A 22,292-nucleotide genomic window follows, 5' to 3' on the forward strand; every position below is an offset into this window, starting at 1 on the left:
GCGAGGAGTGTAAGGAGGAGGAGCAGGAGCACGAGCAGGGAGGATAGGAGGAGCAGAAGCACAAGCAGGGAGGAGCGAGGAGTGTAAGGAGGAGGAGCAGGGAGGAGGAGCAGGAGCACAAGCAGGGAGGAGCGAGGAGTGTAAGGAGGAGGAGCAGGAGCACAAGCAGGGAGGAGCGAGGAGTGTAAGGAGGAGGAGCAGGAACAGGGAGAGCAAGAGCACGAGCAGCAGGGACGAGCACGAGGAGGGAGGACAGGAGGAGCAGGGACAGGGAGAGAGGGAAGAGCCGGGAACGGGGAGGAGGAGGAGTATAAGGAGGAGGAGCAGGGAGGAGGAGGAGCACGAGCAGGGAGGGCAGGAGGAGCAGGAGCACAAGCAGGGAGGAGCGAGGAGTGTAAGGAGGAGGAGCAGGGAGGAGGAGCACGCGCAGGGAGGATAGAGGGAGCAGGAGCACAAGCAGGGAGGAGCGAGGAGTATAAGGAGGAGGAGCAGGGAGGAGGAGCAAGAGCACAAGCAGAGAGGAGCGAGGAGTGTAAGGAGGAGGAGCAGGAACAGGGAGAGCAAGAGCACGAGCAGCAGGGACGAGCACGAGGTGGGAGGACAGGAGGAGCAGGGACAGGGAGAGAGGGAAGAGCCGGGAACGGGGGGGAGGAGGAGGAGGAGGAGGAACACAAGCAGGGAGGAGCGAGGAGTGTAAGGAGGAGGAGCAGGAGCACGAGCAGGGAGGACAGGAGGAGCAGGAGCACAAGCAGGGAGGAGCGAGGAGTGTAAGGAGGAGGAGCAGGGAGGAGGAGGAGCAGGAGCATAAGCAGGGAGGAGCGAGGAGTATAAGGAGGAGGAGCAGGAACAGGGAGAGCAAGAGCCCGAGCAGCAGGGACGAGCACGAGTAGGGAGGACAGAAGGAGCAGGGACAGGGAGAGAGGGAAGAGCCGGGAACAGGGGGGAGGAGGAGGAGGAGGAACACAAGCAGGGAGGAGCGAGGAGTGTAAGGAGGAGGAGCAGGAGCACAAGCAGGGAGGAGCGAGGAGTATAAGGAGGAGGCGCACTAACAGGGAGAGCACGAGCACGAGTAGGGAGGACAGGAGGAGCAGGAACAGGGAGAGAGGGAAGAGCCGGGAACAGGGGGGAGGAGGAGTATAAGGAGGAGGAGCAGGGAGGGCAGGAGGAGCTGGGAGAGCAAGAGCACGAGCAGCAGGGACGAGCACAAGTAGGGGAGACAGGAGGAGAAGGAGCAGGGAGAGAGGGAGGAGCCGGGAATAGGCAGGAGGAGGAGCACAAGCAGGGAGGAGGGGGAGCGAGGAACACGAGCAGGAACAGGGAGAGCAAGAGCAGGGAGGAGGGGCCAGGAACAGGGAGAGGAAGGAGCCAGGAGCAGGGAGGAGGAGCGGGGACGAGCAGGAGCAGAGGACAGGAGGGACAGGGAGGAGGAGCAGCACGAGCACAAGCAGGAACAGGGAGAGGGGGAGGAGCACGAACAGGAACAGGGAGCAGGAGCACAAGCAGGGAGGAGCGAGGAGTAGAGGAGGAGGAACAGGGAGAGCAAGAGCACGAACAGCGGGGACAAGCAGAAGCAGGGAGGACAGGAGGAACAGAGGGAGGAGCGAGGAGTATAAGGAGGAGGAGGAGGAGCACAAGCAGGGAGGATAGGAGGCGCAGGGAGAGCAAGAGCAGGAGGAGCAGGGAGAGGGAGGAGCAGGAACAGCGAGAGCAAGAGGACGAGCAGCGGGGACGAGCAGGAACAGGAGGAGCAGGAAGCAGGAGCACAAACAGGGAGGCGGAGGAGGAGGAGCGAGGAACACGAGGAGCAGGGAGGAGGACGAGCAGGAGCAGGAACAGGGAGAGAGGGAGGAGTCGGGAACAGGGAGGAGGAGGAGGAGGACGAGAAGGAGAAGGAGGGTCCCCAGCCGGCCCCTCCGTCGTCCGCCCTCCAGCCAGTCCTTCCCCCCCATGTGAAGGCGGCCTACTGCAGGTGAGACCCCCGAGACCGAGACCCCACCCCGGCCGACGGGGAGGGAGGAAGGAGGGAAGGAAGGAGCGCTGGGCCCCCACAAGTCGGGGAGAAAGTTGGGGCCCCGGGGCCTGGCCCTGCCCCTGGGCCTCTGTGGGCCCCCACGGGGCAGGATGGTGCCCCTTTCATTCCTTCAATCGTATTTAGTGAGCGCTTACTGTGTGCAGAGCACTGGACTGAGCGCTTGGGAACTACAAGTTGGCAACATTTAACAATCAATCGTATTTATTGAGCGCTTACTGTGTGCAGAGCACTGTACTAAGCGCTTGCACTGGACTACTAACATCTAGAGACGGTCCCTCCCCAACAGCGGGTTCACAGTCTTATTTTGGGGGCGCCTTCCGGCCCTGCCCCCTCCAGACTGGCTCCTGTTGGCCTCTCCCAACCGCCCGGTAGACCCCCCCCCCCCCTCCGATCGATTATTCATTCAATCCTATCTCCGATCGATCATTCATTCAATCGTACTTTTGGAGCGCTTATTGTGTGCAGAGCGCTGGACTACGCGTGCTCACCTCCTCCAGGAGGCCTTCCCAGACTGAACCTGTATATATGTTTCTACGTATTTATTAATCAATCAATCGTATTTATTGAGCGCTTACTGTGTGCTGAGCGCTTGGGAAGTAGTAATTTATTACTCTAATGATTTTATTTCTACATTTTCTATTTATTTTATTTTGTTAATATGTTTTGTTGTCTGTCTCCCCCTGCTAGACTGTGAGCCCGCTGTTGGGTAGGGACCGTCTCTGGATGTTGCCAACTTGGACTTCCCAAGGGCTTGGTACAGTGCTCTGCACACAGTAAGCGCTCAATAAATACGATTGAATGAATAAATACGATTGAATGAATGAGTGAATGAACCCCCTCCTTCCTCTCCCCCTTCTCCCCCTCCCCACCCCCCCTCCTTATCTCCTTCCCCTCCCCACAGCACCTGTGTGTATGTATATATGTTTGTACAGATTTATTACTCTATTTTATTTGTACAGATTTATCCTATTTTATTTTGTTAAAATGTTTTGTTATCTGTCGTCTCCCCCTTCTACACTGTGAGCCCGCTGTTGGGTAGGGACCGTCTCTATATGTTGCCGACTTGTACTTACCAAGCGCTTAGTACAGTGCTCTGCACACAGCAAGCACTCAATAAATACGATTGAATTGAACCCCCTCTTTCCTCTCCCCCTCCTCCCCCCGCCTTACCTCCTTCCCTTCCCCACAGTACCTGTATATATGTATATATGTTTGTACAGATTTATTCTATTTATTTTATTTTGTTAATATGTTTTGTGTTGTTGTCTGTCTCCCCCTTCTAGACTGTGAGCCCGCTGTTGGGTAGGGACCATCTCTATATGTTGCCAACTTGGACTTCCCAAGCGCTTAGTACAGTGCTCTGCACACAGTAAGCGCTCAATATATACGATTGAATTGAACCCCCTCTTTCCTCTCCCCCTCCTCCCCCCGCCTTACCTCCTTCCCCTCCCCACAACACCTGTATATATGTATATATGTTTGTACAGATTTATTACTCTATTTTTTGTGCATATTTATTCTATTTATTTTATTTTGTTAATATGTTTTGTTTTGTTCTCTGTCTCCCCCTTCTAGACTGTGAGCCCGCTGTTGGGTAGGGACCGTCTCTCTATGTTGCCAGCTTGTACTTCCCAAGCGCTTAGTACAGTGCTCTGCACACAGTAAGCGCTCAATAAATACGATTGAATTGAACCCCCTCTTTCCTCTCCCCCTCCTCCCCCCCGCCTTACCCCCTTCCCCTCCCCCCAGCACCTGTATATATGTTTGTACAGATTTATTACTCTATTTTATTTGTACATATTTATTCTGTTTTATTTTGTTAATATGTTTTGTGTTGTTGTCTGTCTCCCCCTTCTAGACTGTGAGCCCTCTGTTGGGTAGGGACCGTCTCTAGATGTTGCCAGCTTGTACTTCCCAAGCGCTTAGTACAGTGCTGTGCACACAGTAAGCGCTCAATAAATACGATTGAATGAATGAATGAATCGATCCATCGACCCCCGCAGGCGAGGAGGGGGTTGGGGGGCTGTGCTGTTGGACCGGGCCTTGCCCTGCCCTCGGGTTGATTGACACCCACAGTGTGTTGGAAGTTCCCTTTGTTTTGGGACGGGACTGTGTATGTGTGTGTCAGTCGGGATTGCCGCCCAACCCACCACTCATCCATTCGTGCCATCGGATTGAGGGAGCGCTTACTATGTGCGCAGCACTGGGCTAAGCGCTTGGGAAGCGCAAGTCGGCAACAGAGACGGTCCCGACCCAACAACGGGCTCACAGGCTAGAAGGGGGAATCATGTTGGTATTTATTATTCATGCATTCATTCATTCAATCGTATTTATTGATCGCTTACTCTGTGCATATCACTGGACTAAGCGCTTGGGAAGTACAAGTTGGCAACATGGAGAGACGGTCCCTACCCAGCAGTGGGCTCACAGTCTAGAAGGGGGAGACAGACAACAAAACAGAACATATAAACCAAATAAAATAAATAGAATAAATGTGTACAAGTTAAATAAATAAGCGCTTACTCTGTGCCAAGCATTCATTCATTCAATTGTATTTATTGAGGGCTTACTGTGTGCAGAGCACTGTACTCAGCGCTTGTGAAGTCCAAGTTGGCAACATAGAGAGACGGTCCCTACCCAACGGTGGGTTCACAGTCTAGAGCGGGGAGACAGACAACAAAACAGAACATATAAACCAAATAAAATAAATAGAATAAATGTGTACAAGTAAAATAAATAAGCGCTTACTATGTGCCAAGCATTCATTCATTCATTCAGTTGTATTTATTGAGCACTTACTGTGTGCAGAGCACTGTACTCAGCGCTTGTGAAGTCCAAGTTGGCAATACAGAGAGACAGTCCCTACCCAACAATCAATCAATCGTATTTATTGAGCGCTTACTGTGTGCAGAGCACTGTACTAAGCGCTTGGGAAGTACAGGTTGGCAACGTATAGAGACGGTTCCTACCCAACAGTGGGCTCACAGTCTAGAAGAACAGTGGGCTCACAGTCTAGAAGGGGGAGACAGACAACAAAACAGAACATATAAACCAAATAAAATGAATAAATGTGTACAAGTAAAATAAATAAATAAGCGCTTACTATGTGCCAAGCATTCATTCAATCATTCAGTCGTATTTGAGTGCTTACTGTGTGCAGAGCACTGTACTAAGTGCTTGGGAAGTACAAGTTGGCAACATATAGAGACAGTCCCTACCCAACAGCGGGCTCACAGTATAGAAGGGGGAGACAGAGAACAAAACAAAACATATTAACTAAATAGAATAAATATGTACAAATAAAATAGAGTAATAACTATATATGTATATACATATATACAGGTGCTGTGGGGAGGGGAAGGAGGTAAAGCGGGGGGGGGGGATGGGGAGGAGAGGAAGAGGAAGGAGGGGGCCCAGTCTGGGAAGGCCTCCTGGAGGAGGTGAGCTCTCAGTAGGGCTTTGAAGGGAGGAAGAGAGCTAGCTTGGCAGATGTGTGGAGGGAGGGCATTAAGCACTGGGGGAGATAAAAGATAATCAGGTTGTCCCTTGTGGAACCCACAGTCTTCATCCCCATTTTCCAGATGAGGTAACTGAGGCCCAGAGAAGTGAAGTGACTTGCACAAAGTCACACAGCTGACAAAGTCCAGCGCTTAGGTTTGCACATAGTAAGCGCTTAGCAAATGCCATCATTATTATCAAGTGGCAGAGCGGAATTAGAACCCACGACCTCTAACTCCCAAGCCCGTGCCCTTTCCACCGAGCCACGCTGCACCCAAGTGCCCGTTTGCCAGAGCTGGGGAGGACACTCCCAAGCGCTCAGTACAGTGCTCTGCACCCCGGGAGGTGCTCCCCAAATCCCCCGGCTCCCGCTGCTGAAGCCAGGTGGAGGGTCTCCTGCTCGGGGCCTGCTTCCGACGTCCACCCTGTCATGTCAGGGGTAATAACGATTCACAATAATAACTGTGGTTTTTGTTAAGCGCTTACAACGCACCAAGCGCTGTTCTAAGCGCTGCGGTGTGGATCCAGGGTCATCAGACTGTCCTGTGTGGGGGCTCACAGGCTTAATCACCGTTATACAGATGAGGGAACTGAGGCACGGAGAAAATGATAATGATGATTTTTGTTAAGCGCTTACTATATGCCAAGCACTGCTCTAAGCGCTGGGGGAAATACAAGGGAATCAGGTTGCCCCCTGTGAGGGCTCACAGTCCTAATCACCATTATACAGATGAGGGAACTGAGGCACGGAGAATAATGATAATGATGGTATTAAGTGCTTACTATGTGCCAAGCACTACTCTATGCGCTGGGGGAAATACAAGGGGAATCAGGTTGCCCCATGTGAGGGCTCGTAGTCTTAATCACCATTATACAGATGAGGGAACTGAGGCACGGAGAAAATGATAATGATGATTTTTGTTAAGCGCTTACTATATGCCAAGCACTGCTCTAAGCGCTGGGGGAAATACAAGGGAATCAGGTTGCCCCCTGTGAGGGCTCACAGTCCTAATCACCATTATACAGATGAGGGAACTGAGGCACGGAGAATAATGATAATGATGGTATTAAGTGCTTACTATGTGCCAAGCACTACTCTATGCGCTGGGGGAAATACAAGGGGAATCAGGTTGCCCCATGTGAGGGCTCGTAGTCTTAATCACCATTATACAGATGAGGGAACTGAGGCACGGAGAAAATGATAATGATGATTTTTGTTAAGCGCTTACTATATGCCAAGCACTGCTCTAAGCGCTGGGGGAAATACAAGGGAATCAGGTTGCCCCCTGTGAGGGCTCACAGTCCTAATCACCATTATACAGATGAGGGAACTGAGGCACGGAGAATAATGGTAATGATGGTATTAAGTGCTTACTATGTGCCAAGCACTGCTCTATGCGCTGGGGGAAATACAAGGGGAATCAGGTTGCCCCATGTGAGGGCTCATAGTCTTAATCACCGTTATACAGATGATGGAACTGAGGCACGGAGAAAATGATAATGATGGTATTTAAGCACTTACTATGTGCCAAGCACTGTTCTAAGCCCGGGGGAAGTACAAGGGAATCAGGTTGTCCCATGTGAGCGCTCACAGTCTTAATCACCATTATACAGATGAGGGAACTGAGGCACGGAGAATAATGATAATGATGGTATTAAGTGCTTACTATGTGCCAAGCACTGCTCTATGCGCTGGGGGAAATACAAGGGAATCAAGTTGCCCCATGTGAGGGCTCAGTCTTAATCACCAATATACAGATGAGGTCACTGAGGCGGAAGTGAAGTGACTCGCCCAAGGTCACGCAGCAGACAAGTGGCGGAGTCGGGATTTAGAACCCACCTCCCCTGGCTCCCAAGCCTGGGCTCTTGCCCCTAGGCCGTGCCACGTTCATTCAGTCATATTTACTGAGCGCTTACTGTGTGCAGAGCACTGTGCTAAGCGTTCGAAGACACTGCAAGAAAACCATGGTTTGGGGGCTGTCAGAGCTGGCTGGCTGGTTTTCTGTCTTTTGATTGTAGTCGCCCGACCACCCATGTCAGGATTCTGTAGTCAGTGATTTTTCTGTAGAATCAGAAATTTGCAAGTGCTATTTGATGGTCCATCATTGGTATTTATTGAGCACTTTGAGGAGAGCACTAGACTAGGCGTTTGGGAGAGTACAGTGCAACAGAAACAGCAGACACGTTTTCGCTCATAAGGAGCTTGACACAGTTACAGTGAGTTGGAATGAATAAAAATGAACCGGCTTTGAAATTAAATGTTAGGGTCCTGGGTTTAAAGTACAGTTCCTTGCCGTCGCTATACCGTATATACTTTGCATTGCTGATTCGGCTGTTTGGTTTTCGGGACATATATTTTAAAGTTTGTAATGCGTATGTTCAGGGTAACGTGATTAACATTGCTGTGGGGAAAACAGTTTTAGTCTTTTTGCGTGACTTGGAATCAGTCAGAATGTTTAAATTTCTTTGGAGAATTGCTAAAGGAGTGTTGCTGTTTTATACTAAATCTGTACATCTGATTGTAGCTTTACTCTTCCTACTTTACAGTGCAAGAAGTGTGCTTTGAGTCATTGAAATAGGCATGAGGGTAATTTATTTCAATATCTGGTGCTTTAAATGTGTGGAACCACCAGAATGTGATATTCACACACTCAGGTTTCGTTATTCTTCAGCCACATGTTTCTAGAATGTCAGAAACTTGCTATAAAGTTAGCATTCAGAAAGGCAAGTGAAATTTTTATTTTATTTTATTTTTAAATACTGGAGAATGTTTGTAGTCTGGAAATTGAAAGGATCCAAATATTTTGCAAAAACCATCTTGTAAAAAAATTGCCTTTAGTTTGACTCTCAACTTGTCACATTTTTAAGAGGAGCAGTATAGCCGAGTGGCAAGAGCACAGGCTTGGGAGTCCGAGGTCGTGGGTTCTAATTCAGCCTCCGTCACTTGTCTGCTGTGTGACCTTGGGCAAACCACTTCTCTGTGCCTCAGTTACCTCATCTGTAAAAATAGGCATTACGACTGTGAGCCACACATTGGACAACCTGATTACCTTGTATCTACCCCGGCGCTTAGTACAGTGCTTGGAACATAATAAGCACTTAACAAATACCATAATTGTTGTTATTAAAGAAGAGATTTCTGAAAAGGGCCTGAAACTATCTTATTAAACTGCATCCTCCATAGTAATCACCAGACGTATAGCTTTACGGGAGCTGAACTTTTATTTTGCAAATTTCAGAGATAACAAAATTGACTCTCTTCTAGTCAATACTGGACAGTCCCCAAATGTAAATGGCAACTTCCGTGTGTAATCCTGATCTCGATGGAATTTATCTTTGGGTTGGTGCACGATGCATGGGATTAGATCTCAGGGAATGTAGCAAATGTCAAATCAGAGAGATTACAGTTTCTGCAGTTACAGCTACCAAAATAACTGGGTTCCAACATTAAATAATTTACATTGAGAGTAACTTAATTGTCCAGTATAACAGAAGTATTTCAATTAATGGTGGAAGACTTTGGTTACTCCTGTTTTTGCAGTCTGGCTCATTTAAATAATAATTAGGGCAGGTATTGGTTTAATAAATAATTTGATATGATCATCATGAGTAGCTGTTTCATAGCTCCTGAAAGTTTAGAGCAATACAAAACTGACCCACAATTAGGATTTTCAGTATTAGTTGACAACATGAAAACAAGTTGCCTGTTGACTCCCCCTCGTCCCCCTCTCCATCCCCACATCTTACCTCCTTCCCTTCCCCACAGCACCTGTATATATGTATATATATTTGTACATATTTATTACTCTATTTTACTTGTACATATCTATTTTATTTATTTTATTTTGTTAGTATGTTTGGTTTTGTTCTCTGTCTCCCCCTTTTAGACTGTGAGCCCACTGTTGGGCAGGGACTGTCTCTATATGTTGCCAATTTGTACTTCCCAAGCGCTTAGTACAGTGCTCTGCACACAGTAAGTGCTCAATAAATACGATTGATGATGATATAATCATAATAAAAAAAATTAAATTCATCGTTTCTACTCTTAGTAGAACTTTGTATTCAAAATGCGACGTTTGAGGCCCCACACCAAATAGTCACTTGCTCCTTCAAGAAATTGTTTACTGGACAACCGAGTGTCAGAATAGTAAATATCAAATGTTAACGTGAAATAAGCATCCGAGTATTGAGTATGTGCCAGGTAATATCAAAAATCCAAGAATTCAGATTAAACCCCCTCCCCCCCACCCCCCAACTCAGTGCATTTTTCTTCCTTGGGGTGTTAGGAAATGGAATGCACCTATTTCTCCTATATTGTAGGGTTCGCGTACTTGTGAAACCCCAAATTAGGTAACATGCATGTTTCAGTTCTCTCGTTACCTGATGCTTCACGTTTGCGCCCAAACCGTTTCTTTCGATACTGCAGCACTCTGTATCCAAGCGGGTTTGTTTTGTCAGGAGAATGTTCTCTAACTTCCTGTCAGCTTTATAGCCAAAACACATCGTGAAACGTGTGTTATTTATTTATATTAATGTCTGTCTCCCCTTCTGCACTGTAAATTCCTTATAGTCAGGGATCAAGTGTCCCAACTCTGCTGTATTGTACTTTCCCAAGCACTCAGTACAGTGCTCTGCATCCAGTAAGTGCTCCATAAATACCATTGATTGTGGCACAACTGACGGTATATAATATACCATCAGAAGCTACAAATTATGATGTGAACAATGTAAGTTATAAATGTTTCTGAAGTTAAATTTGCTGTATTAATGTGATTCTTAAATAGGCAGCGTTGTTTATTTTTTAAACAAGAGTTGATAGTTGCCATGAACCTTACCTTTAGCTTATGCGTTTCTGAGTGGAACCAAAGTGGCCTGAAATTGGGTCTTTCTGACCCATTAGCTCTTTCGATCTTGTCTGCCATTCTCAACCCTCACCTGCTTGCTTCCTCCTCCAGAGGCTCTGCTCCCCTAAAAAAATCGGCCCCGGTATTCTTGGCTTTTCCGTCCAAACTGCTGACTGAGAGGCTGTTTTATGGTACTGGCTTTGGTAAGGTGGACATTTTATGAAATGAGAAATGAGGAGGGTTCCCATTAAGGTTATTTGAGGGAAAGGCAACATTTCAACAGTCACTTAGCTGTCAAAAGACTTTCTTTTAGCGCCACATAGCATTTCAACATAATTTACACGCGTCTTTTAACGGTGCTGTATTTGGTCTGCTTTAGCTCATGTGTGTTTCGCAGTGATGTCTTCGTGAAGCTCTGAAAGTCATGAATTGCTGAACTTGCTTTGCACCCTTTGTCTTAGAATGTGATTTCTTATGGTCATATCCGGATACACACTTCTTCATGGGGGAAATGAGGTAGCGAGGGGGTAAGGCCTTTACTCGTTCATTCATTCATTCAGTCGTATTTATTGAGCGCTTACTGTGTGCACAGCACTGTACTAAGCGCTTGGAAAGTATGTCGGCAACATAAAGAGACGGTCCCTACCCAACAACGGGCTCACAGTCTAGGACGGGGAGACAGACAAGAAAACAACATGGAGACAGTTGTCAATACCTTCAGAATAAACAGAATTATTGCTATATACACATTAATAAAATAAATATAGCAAATATATACAAATAAAATAGAATAATAAATATGTACAAATATATATGTGCTATGGGAAGGGGGTAGGTGGGTGGCAATGGGGAGGGAAAGAGGAGGAGAGGAAAAAGGGGGGCTCTGTCTGGGAAGGCCTCCTGGAGGAGGTGAGCTCTCAGTAGGGCTTTGAAGGGAGGAAGAGAGCCAGTTTGGCAGATTTGTGGAGGGAGGGCAATCCAGGCCAGAGGAAGGACGTGGGCCAGGGGTCGACGACTGGACAGGCGAGAATGAGGCCCAGTGAGGAGGTTAGCGGCAGAGGAGCAGAAGGTGCGGGCTGGGCTGGAGAAGGAGAGAAGGGAGGGAGGGGGCAAGGTGATGGACAGCCTTGAAGTTGAGAGTGAGGAGTTTTTGCTTGATTCATAGGTTGACAGGCAATCACTGGATATTTTTGAGGAGGGGAAGGCATGCCCAGAACGTTTTGGATTGGATGTGTGGGGTGAATGAGAGAGTGGAGTCAAGGATGACACCAAGGTTGCGGGCTTGTGAGATGATGGGAAAGATGGTAGTGCCGGCTACAATACCAGGAAAGTTGGAGAGGGCAGGGTTTAGGAGGGAAGATAAGGAGTTCAGTCTTGGACATGTTGTTTTAGATGGCGGGCAGACATCCAGGTGGAGATGTCCTGAAGTCAGGAAGAGATACGAGCCTGGAGGGAGGGAGAGAGAGCAGGGTTGGAGATGTAGGTTTGGGTGTCATCAGCGTAGGGATGATAGTTGAATCGGCGTTATAAAGTTGTTTTCTTGCTGCGAAATAGGAGTTAAGGTGATTATTGGTATGAATATCCAGAGGCGGTATATGAGAAACTAAACATCATCTTACCCAGAATGTAAGTGAAATTGTCAATCTTCTTTTTTACTTTTGAAGTCGCTTGCTTTCCACATTTTGCTAGAAAAATGAAATTTAGCAAAATTGAAGTGTTAATAAACTAGCAATTACTGCGTGCAGAGTTTAGTACAATAGACTAGACATGCAGTCTAGTAGGGAGAGTGTTAATAAAATAATGCACAAAAAGGAGGTTAACAATGGAATGTCAAGCTATATAGATGAATACGACATGGGCTGGAGGGAGTGAGTACCCAAGTGCTTCAAGCGCTTAGTACAGTGCTCTGCACACAGTAAGCGCTCAATAAATATGATTGAATGAATGAACGAAGTGGAAAGTGGGGTTTGGGGGTAAAGGTTGGGGAGATGAGAGTAATCAGGGAAGGCTTCCTGGAGGAGATGTGATTTCAGAAGGGCTTTGAAGAGGAGAGCAGTGAGCTGCCAGCTGTAGAGAGGGAGGGAGTTCCAGGCTGAAGGTAGGTTATGCACAAGAGGTTGGCAGTGGGGGAGATGAGAATTATAATTATCAATCATAATTCTTTAGTTTTCTAGGTGTTTGTAAAATCGAGAAATAATTTCAGTATGATTTTATTAAATCAGGATCCTCTTAAAAACCTTATGATTTTCTTTTCTTGGTGGAAGTATTAATATGTGATTCTCAGGATACGCCCATTGGGGAATCGGGGAGTTACGGGGAAGGGGAAGAGGGGGAGGACAGGGCAGGAAGTGCTGGAAGGAAGGAATGACCACTGAAACCTCAGACGAAGATTATCGTCTGGTTTTCAACCTCCGTCCCCCACATTATGTTGCATATCTGATTTCTTGTACTACTTAATGGAGACCAATCGCTTTCACAATTTTCCGACATGGCTTTCAGATTTCCCCAAGTAGTAGAGAGAAAAGGCATTTTTTTTAAAGGTGTGAGATGGATGCTTTTGCTGCCCAGTTTCACTTTTTGTAAATTCTCTATAGCAAGATGATTGATTACTGTTTTCAAGAAATGCCGATATCTTTGTGAGGAAACATGGTCTTTGGAAAAGTTCTTTACTTCTGTCCTGTCAGTTGATGTAAGAATGCATTTTATTTCAGCCATACTGTATTGAGCAGTTCTTCAGTGTCAAACACTTTATTCTAAGGCTGATCTTTGCAAAAGTGTTTTAGGACTGCAGATTTTCATTGTAGCAGATAAATTTGCATTGACCCAGAGCCACTGCAGTTCAGGTGGTGGGTAAGAATTTTAATGCTGTAATTTAAAGTGTGATCCACAGAACCGGGAACCAGTAGTGGACTTTTTCAGGTTTTTGACGTATACTTTTATTAGATGAATTTAATGGACATTTTGATGTCAGAGTTGGGCTGTTTAAATTCTGCAAGCTGGTAAAGGCTTTCGTGGTTTTTTTTTTTTCTTTTAAACTATCAACCAGTCTGATCTTATTCGTGATGTTGGCATTAAAGTTTCTTAAATCATATAGCAGGGCTGGAAAAATATATGAAAATCATAGAGACCAGCCAGTCATTTTCAGAAGCCAGCATTCTGTGCACAACAAAATTTAGAATAGTAGAGGTGCTGTGTTAATTGTGATTACCTCTAGAAAAGGTTTTCATTTGGGCCAGTTCTTCATCTGGATTTGAGGTATTAATTTCTCATTCTTCAATTTTTCTCCTCATGTCCTTTCTCTGATACTCACCCCTGTTTCACATAAGCCATGTAAGTACCATGGCGCCGTCACATGAGCTCGTGAACACTGATTTATTTTTTAGTCATATGATTTTGTGTATTTTTGTAATAATGTTTGATACTATATTGATTAGAAAAGTTGTGGGTTCATCTTACCGTGAGCTGCCTAACCTCTGGGGTACATATTGTGGCCCCCAGTGCAAAGTTGAGGATGGGTTAGTGAGCATTTTTGTGGGCTTACAGACTTTTGGAAACTATTTGTAAGACTGCCTAGCAAACATATTGAAACAATAGCTCTTTTTTCCCCTCAGTGGTGCCAATATTTCCAGACAACATGCTACATGTACAATATAATTTAGGTGCCATTGCTAAGACAGTATTTTTGTAGTTCCACCATTGAGCTGAGGTCTTTGGTGAGAAAGTGAGGCTGGTATTTCTGTGATTCTCTTCATAAGAACTTGTAACTTAGACCGATCAGTGGTTTCAAGTAGTGATTATTTTGGTGAAATGATGTGTTTACTCATGAATGATTTGATTATATACTGCTGCGTGGATGGTGGGGATTCCAGACTTCTTATTAACAAATTGTTCATTCATTCATTCAATCATATTTATTGAGCGCTTACTGTGTGCAGAGCACTGTACTAAGCGCTTGGGAAGTACAAGCTGGCAACATATAGAGATGGTACCTACCAAACAGCAGGCTCATTAACAAATTGTTCCATAGGGAAGGTTTCTTTTTAAATAATTTAGAAACTCTCCTAGTGACAAATCTAGTTCTTCTGGACTGTAAGCTCCTCATGGGCACGAAATGTGTCTGCTGTTTGTATCTTGCCCTCCCAACTGGTCAGTACAGTGCTGTGCACATAGTAACTCCTTAACAAATATCACTCTTGGGTTGAAAAATTCCACTGATTCCAGTAGTAACCTCTCTAATATTTTTGAACTCTTGGCAACCATCTCAGAGTGCAGGATCCCTAAATCAGAACAGATTTCCCAGGTTTGGCATTTTGTGGACCCTGATAGCATTGTGCTCTGAATCGCCCTTGCTGACCTCAAACTTGATCTCTTCACCTTGACTGCAAGGGGCAACTGCTAGAGAGAGAGACCCCATGGCCTGGGAAAAGCAGCAGTTGCCACCTGGTAATTGTAGTTCCACAGTGGTCATTTGAACCATTCTTAAAGTGATTTTGAATGTACAAAAATTTAACAATTGACAACATTATGATTATTCTAGACCTTCTAATTCTCCTTTATTGAGAGAACTAGCATCAATACCCAGTATTCACCTGGGTGATAGCAATGAGAGTTTTCTTCTCTTTTTTCCTTCTTCTGTAAAAATGATCTGTCACTGACCTCTTTTATTCTAACACTCTCCTCTCCGATCATCTATCCTGTTGATCTCTGTTTTTCCTTTCCTCTCCATTGTAATAATGATAGTGTTTTTTGGAGCACTTATTACATGCTAAGCACTGGGGTGGATGAAAGAGAATCAGATTGGACACAGTCCCCGACCGACTCAAGTCTCACGGCCCAGGAGAGAAGGAGAACAGGTATATCATCCTTGTTTTACAGATGAGGAAACTTGCTCAAGGTCATATGCAGGCAAGAGGCTGAGCTGGGCCTTAGAACCCAGGTCTTCTGATTGCCATTCCTGTCCTAGTTCCACTAAGCCACAATGCGCCTCTGCTTGTTTACTTGTTTCTAATTCATTATCTCTCAGTCCTTGCACTCTTATCTTCTGTGCACTGTTTCTCTCATTTCTTCCTTTTAATTTTCATTTTCCTTTGCCCCTTGAAACCCCACTCACTTTTCTTAATGCCACAATTCCTTGTCATTGTCCCCCCACACATCATTCTCTCCCTGAACCCTCTTTTTCTCTTCCTCTCCCCCCCAACTAATTTTCCTTTCCCAGCTGTTCTAGCATCCTCCCTTCTCTCACTCTTTTTTTCTTTCTTTTCTTTCTCTTCTCTCCCTCCTGTCATGCCGTACGTCATTCTTGCAAGGTTTTTCATATCGTTGTCCTCCCTCTATGAGGGCTGAAGCTTCATTGGTGGGGACCACCGCAGTTGAAGGCTGGAACAATAAAGCCCACCACGAGAGAGTCTCCCTTGAACGATGGGTGAGCCTCTGTCCTGACACCTCGGAACAGAAAACCTGCAGGAAGGAAGGGATTATGGTGATAATGATGGAACCCTGACCCAATCTTCTCAGTCATGTTTCTGCTTGGCTTTAGGGTACAAGACCTTCCTCGGTGTACGTCCAAGTTTTATGTACAGGACCAATTTGAGACCAAGCGACTGCGGCCTAGTGCCAATTGCAGGCTATAGTGGTCTTGCCCAGCAGATTTTTGTTGTTGTTGTTTGTTTTTAATGGTATTGGTTAAGTGCTTATTATGGGCCAGACACTGTACTAAGCGGTGGGGTAGGTACAGCTTAATCAAGTTGGTCTCCCTTTCATTATTGTTATTATTATTATTTATTATTATTATGGTACTTGTTGGGTGCCTACTATGTGCCAAGCACTGTTCTAAGCACTGGGGTAGATACAACCCCACTTGCATCCCCCCACTTGGGGAAGCAGCATGGCTCAGTGGAAAGAGCACGGGCTTTGGAGTCAGAGGTCATGGGTTCAAATCCTGGCTCCGCCAACTGTCAGCTGTGTGACTTCGGGCAAGTCACTTAACTTCCCTGTGCCTCAGTTACCTCATCTGTAAAATGAGGATTAAAACTGTGAGCCCCCCATGGGACAACCTGATCACCTTGTAAACCTCCCAGCACTTAAAGCAGTGCTTTACACATAGTAAGTGCTCAACAAATATCATCATTATTATTATTATTTCAAGGTAATCAGGTTGTCCCATGTGGGGCCCACAGTCTTAAATCCCCATTTTACAGATGAGGTTACTGAGGCACAGAGAAATTAAGTGGCTTGTCCAAGGTCACAGAGCAGGCAAGTGGCGGAGCCGGAATTAGAACCCTCCTCCTCTGACTCCCAAGCCCGGGCTCTTTCCACTAAGCCAAGCTGCTTCTACGTAGTCCTTTTCCACTTAGGACTCACAGTCTTGGTGACTACTTCGGTCTTTGCTGCCCACGTTGACCACTTACTTAATTTTCAGGATTCCTGCTGATTTTACCTCACCCAACACGCTAGTTGGGTCTTTGGTCAGAGACCTTCACCATGGAGCCATAGCCACTTCAGAAAGAACTGGAACTAGGGCCCAGGGCTTCCAGTTCTCAGAGCAGTGCCCTTTCTGCCGTAACAACCCTGGGAGATCAATCCATCAGGGTTATTTATTGAGCGTTTACAGTGTGCAGAACATTGCATGGAGCACTTGGGAAAGTATAGAACAATATAGCTGGTAGACCTGATCCCTGCCCCCAAGGAGTTTATAGTCTACAGATCCAGAGCCTTATATAGATCACTAGATAAGGAGGACATTTCTTACCGTGGAGTCATTACATAGAGTGTGACTGAATTTTATTCACTGTGGGCAGGGAATATGACACTTGGTTGTTTTGTACTTCCCAAGTGTTTTCTACGTGCATCACACCGTAGGCCCTGAAAAACTGCCACTTTTGAAGCCCTGAAGAAATGGTTTGACCACATTGTTGCTAAAGTAGATTTATCATCTATATCATGTAGAAAAGTCAACTTAAGACACATTTTGATTTTCATTCATTCATTCAGCCGTATTTATTGAGCACTCACTGTGCAGAGCATTCAATAGTATTTATTGAGCACTTACTGTATGCAGAGCACTATACTAAGCGCTTGGGAAGTACAAGTTGGCAACATATAGAGACGGTCCCTACCCAACAGTGGGCTCACGGTATGCAAGGGGGAGGCAGACAACAAAACATGTGAACAGGTGTCAAGTCGTCAGAACAAATAGAAATAAAGCTAGATGCATATAATTAACAAAATAAATAGAATAGTATGTATGTACAAGTAAAATGAATAGAGTAATAAATCTGTACAAACTTATATGCAGGTGCTGTGGGAAGGGGAAGGAGGTACGGCTGGGGGGATGGAGAGGAGGAGAGGAAAAAGGGGGCTCAGTCTGGGAAGGCCTCTTGGAGGAGGTGAGCTCTCAGTAGGGCTTTGAATGGAGGAAGAGAGCTAGCTTGGCGGATGTGTGGAGGGAGGGCATTCCAGGCCGTTTCCCTGTTTTTCTCTCTGGCTGTGGGATAAGTTATATATCAGCAGATTGGATTTGTAAGTCTTTGATCAAGAGTCATTTAAAACTTGATCATATGATTCTGAACCAGTGATTTTTAAGAACAGATTTTAGTGTTCTTGCAATGAATGCCCTATAATTGTAGGCATGTTTGCAATTTGAAGTGGAGAAAAAACATTATTCAGTGACTTTGATTAGAATAATTAACTTGTTTTTATCAATCTCATTGGTTATTAAAGAGCTGATGGAAACTAAAGTTACAATTATATTTAATAATGATAATAATAATTATGGTTTTTGCTAAACACTTACAATGTGCCAGACACTGTACTAAGCGCTGGGTAGATACAAGTAAATTGGGTTGTACATAGTCCCTGTCCCATGTGGGGCTCACAGTCTCAATCCCCATTTTACAGATGAGGTAACTGAGGCCCAGAGAAGTGAAGTGATTTGCCCAAGGTCACACAGCAGACAAGTGGCGGAGCTGGGATTAGAACCCATGACCTTCTGACTCCCAGGCCCATACTCTATATACTTAAATTCCAAATTTACTTGCATAATTGCTCCACTTTTTCATATTTTTGCAATACAAAAATGGGTCAGGCTGTTCCAGGGGTCATATAAAAATTAGGTCTGGAAAAATCATAGTGCTGGTATTTAAGTACTTTGTGCCAAGCACTGTACAGAGGTAGACATAAAATAATCAGGTGGAATACAGGTTTCACAGGAGGGAGAATAGGCATGGAGTCCCCATTTTACAGATGAGCAAACTGGGGCACAGAGAAGATAAGTGACTTGCCTGAGGACATACAACAGGCAAGTGTAAGAGCTGGGATTAAAACCCAAGAGCAGAAGAAAAAATGAGAGAGTGGAGGGAAGAAGGAAGAGATAGGAAAGGGGGCACTTAGGCTGGGTCTTTTCCCTCATTCATTCATTCATTCAATCGTATTTATTGAGCACTTACTGTGTGCAGAGCACTGTACTAAGCACTTGGAAAGTACAATTTGGCAACAGATAGAGACAATCCCTACCCAACAACGGGCTCACAGGAGACAGACAACAAAACAAGTAGACAGGCATCAATAGCATTAAAACATGAGAGCAGATGACACACTGGAGCTCGTGAGGGACAAATAAGAAAAAAGAATATCAAGGCTTACACATCATTCAGTTCGGCTACTCTCCCCAGATATGTATGTAAGTGCTACAGAGCAGAGGGTGGGGCGAATAAAGGGTACAAATCCAAGCGCAAGTACAAATCCCTGTCCCACATGGGCTCACAGTCTAAGTAGGAGGGCGAACAGGTTTACAAATTTTACAAATAAAGAATCTGAGGCAAAGTAGTTAAGTGATTGGCCCAAAGTCACCCTCTTCTGTGCACTCCTAAGTGCAATAGACAGTAGGCACTCAGTGACTTTGAACTCCCTCCCTTCTCTTCCTCATTCGTTGTCGTATTTATTGAGCGCTTACTGTGTACAGAGCGCTGTACTAAGCGCTTGGGAAGTACAAGTTGGCAACATATAGAGACGGTCCCTACCCAACAGCGGGCTCATCATCATCAATCGTATTTATTGAGCGCTTACTATGTGCAGAGCACTGTACTAAGCGCTTGGGAAGTACAAATTGGCAACATATAGAGACAGTCCCTACCCAACAGTGGGCTCACAGTCTAAAAGGGGGAGACAGAGAACAAAACCAAACATACTAACAAAATAAAATAAATAGAATAGATGTGTACAAGTAAAATAACTAAATAAATAAATAGAGTAATAAATATGTACAAACATATATACATATATACAGGTGCTGTGGGGAAGGGAAGGAGGTAAGATGGGGGGGGATGGAGAGGGGGACGAGGGGGAGAGGAAGGAAGGGGCTCAGTCTGGGAAGGCCTCCTGGAGGAGGTGAGCTCTCAGCAGGGCTCACAGTCTAGAAGGGGGAGACAGACAACAAAACATATTAACAAAATAAAATAAATAGAATAAATATGTACAAATAAAATAGAGTAATAAATACGTACAAACATATATACAGGTGCTGGGAGGGGAAGGAGGTAAGGTAGGGGGTATGGGGAGGGGGAGGAGGAGGAAAGGAAGGAGGGGGCTCAGTCTGGGAAGGCCTCCTGGAGGAGGTGAGCTCTCAGTAGCGCCTTGAAGGGAGGAAGAGAGCTAGTTTGGCGGATGTGCGGAGGGAGGGCATTCCAGGCTAGGGGGAGGACGTGGGCCGGGGGTCTACGGCGGGAGAGGCGAGAACAAGGCACAGTGAGAAGGTTAGCAACAGAGGAGCGGAGAGTGCGGGCTGGGCTGTAGAAGGAGAGAAGGGAGGTGAGGTAAGGGGGCGAGGGGATGGACAGCTTGAAGCTGAGGGTGAGGAGTTTTTGCCTGATGCGTAGGTTGATTGGTAGCCACTGGAGATTTTTGAGGAGGGGAGTAACATGCCTAGAGTGTTTCTGGACAAAGACGATCCGGGCAGCAGCGTGAAGTATGGATTGAAGTGGGGAGAGACAGGAGGATGGGAGATCGGAGAGGAGGCTGATGCAGTAATCCAGTCGGGATAGGATGAGAGATTGAATGAGCAGGGTAGCAGTTTGGATGGAGAGGAAAGGGCGGATCTTGGTGATGTTGCAGAGGTGAGACCAGCAGGTTTTGGTGACGGATTGGATGTGAGGGGTGAACGAGAGAGCGGAATTCCTCTTGGAATATGTTACTTCAAAGAAAAAGCTCCCCATCGTCCTGTGCGAGCTAACCTGTCTTTGCTGCGTTAATAGGTTCTGACCATTCTCTTTCTTCCCCAGAGTGGACAACTATCACATGCTTACAATTAGGTGATATAAAAAGTAATTTTGACTTCCACCTCAAAACTTGGATTGGGGAACTTATATGGTGGAGGCAATTATATGAGTCGATGCAGATTATATCTACCAAGAAAAAACTCCTCACTCGAACTTCGAAGTTCTAATCAAGCAAAAACTCCTCACTCTTGGCTTCATGGCTCTCCATCACCTCGCCCCCTCCTACCTCACCTCCCTTCTCTCCTTCTCCAGCCTAGCCCGCACCCTCCACTCCCCTGCCACTAACCTCCTCACTGTACCTCGTTCTCGTCTGTCCCGCCATCGACCCCCCAGCCCGTGTCCGTCCCCTGGCCTGGAATGCCCTTCTTCCGCACATCCCCCAAGCTAGCTCTCTTCCTCCCTTCAAAGCCCTACTGAGAGCTCACCTCCTCCAGACTGAGCCCCCCTTTTCTCCTCCCCTCCTTCTCCTGTCCCCATCACCCCGCTTCCTCTCCCCACAGCACTTGTATATATTTCTACATATTTATTACTCTATTAATGATATGTATATAGCTATAATTCTATTTATTCTGATAGTATTGACACCTGTCGTCTTGTTTTGTTTTGTCATCTGTCTCCCCCTTCTAGACTAAGCACCCATTTTTGGGTAGGGACCGTCTCTAAATGTTGCCCATTTGTACTTCCCAGGCACTTAATACAGTGCTCTGCACACAGTATGCGCTCAATAAATATGATTGAATGAATGAATTAGATAGCTACCCTTATTTACTTTTTGTTATGGAGACAAAAGTTGTGAATTTCATATTAATGTAATGGTGGAGTAGCAAATACTCAAAGTATAGTGCTCTGCATATAGTATGAGCTCAGTAGATACTATTGATTGATTGATTGAAGGAACAAAAGAAGACTTTATCTGTATCATCTTTCTTGGTAAGGGGGTCAGTCAGAAGGTAGTGCTCTGTAGTTTTTTTTTAATCCCCTTAGCCCCTCACTGGTTCATTCATTAATTCAATCGTATATATTGAGCACTTACTGTGTGCAGAGCACTGTACTAAGCGCTTGGGAAGTACAAGTTGGCAACATATAGAGACGGTCCCTACCCAACAGCGGGCTCATAGTCTAGAATGGGGAGACAGACAACGAAACAAAACATATTAACAAAATAAAATAAATAGAATAGTAAATATGTACAAGTAAAATAGAGTAATAAATCTGTACAAACATATATACAGGTGCTGTGGGGAGAGGAAGGAGGTAGGGCGGGGGGGATGGGAGATAGGGTGGGGCGGCTGATTTGCTGGTTGCCAGCAAATCATTTTGTCAAACTATTCGAATCTGGTGAGAAGGAGGTAGGAAAGAAGATGGAAAGAGACTTCTAGACTGTGAGCCCACTGTTGGGTAGGGACCATCTCTATATGTTGCCAACTTGTACTTCCCAAGGGCTTAGTACAGTGCTCTGCACACAGTAAGTGCTCAATAAATACGATTGAATGAATGAACACTCTATTTTTTCCATAGAGCTCCATATCCAACATTCAGGGCAGCAAAAGAGAATGTCTCCCAAATCCAGAAGTGATACTGAGTTTGAAAGATGGGAACAACAGTAATTACAGTGGATGGTGAACATATTTGCTATTCTATTTATTT

General features: G+C 45.6%; 1 protein-coding gene across 1 annotated transcript in view; it reads left to right on the top strand.

The window, feature by feature from the left end:
- The first annotated feature begins 1,909 nt into the window (after positions 1 to 1,909).
- YES1 (YES proto-oncogene 1, Src family tyrosine kinase) overlaps positions 1,910 to 22,292 on the top strand; it is a 101,167-nt gene continuing 80,784 nt past the window's right edge. The window contains exon 1 of the mRNA XM_038746389.1: positions 1,910 to 1,969. The gene's annotated coding sequence lies outside the window, so the exon portion shown is untranslated. The remainder of the gene's footprint in view (positions 1,970 to 22,292) is intronic.

The sequence above is a fragment of the Tachyglossus aculeatus genome, chromosome 5, assembly GCF_015852505.1.
Source record: "Tachyglossus aculeatus isolate mTacAcu1 chromosome 5, mTacAcu1.pri, whole genome shotgun sequence".
NCBI lineage: Eukaryota > Metazoa > Chordata > Mammalia > Monotremata > Tachyglossidae > Tachyglossus > Tachyglossus aculeatus.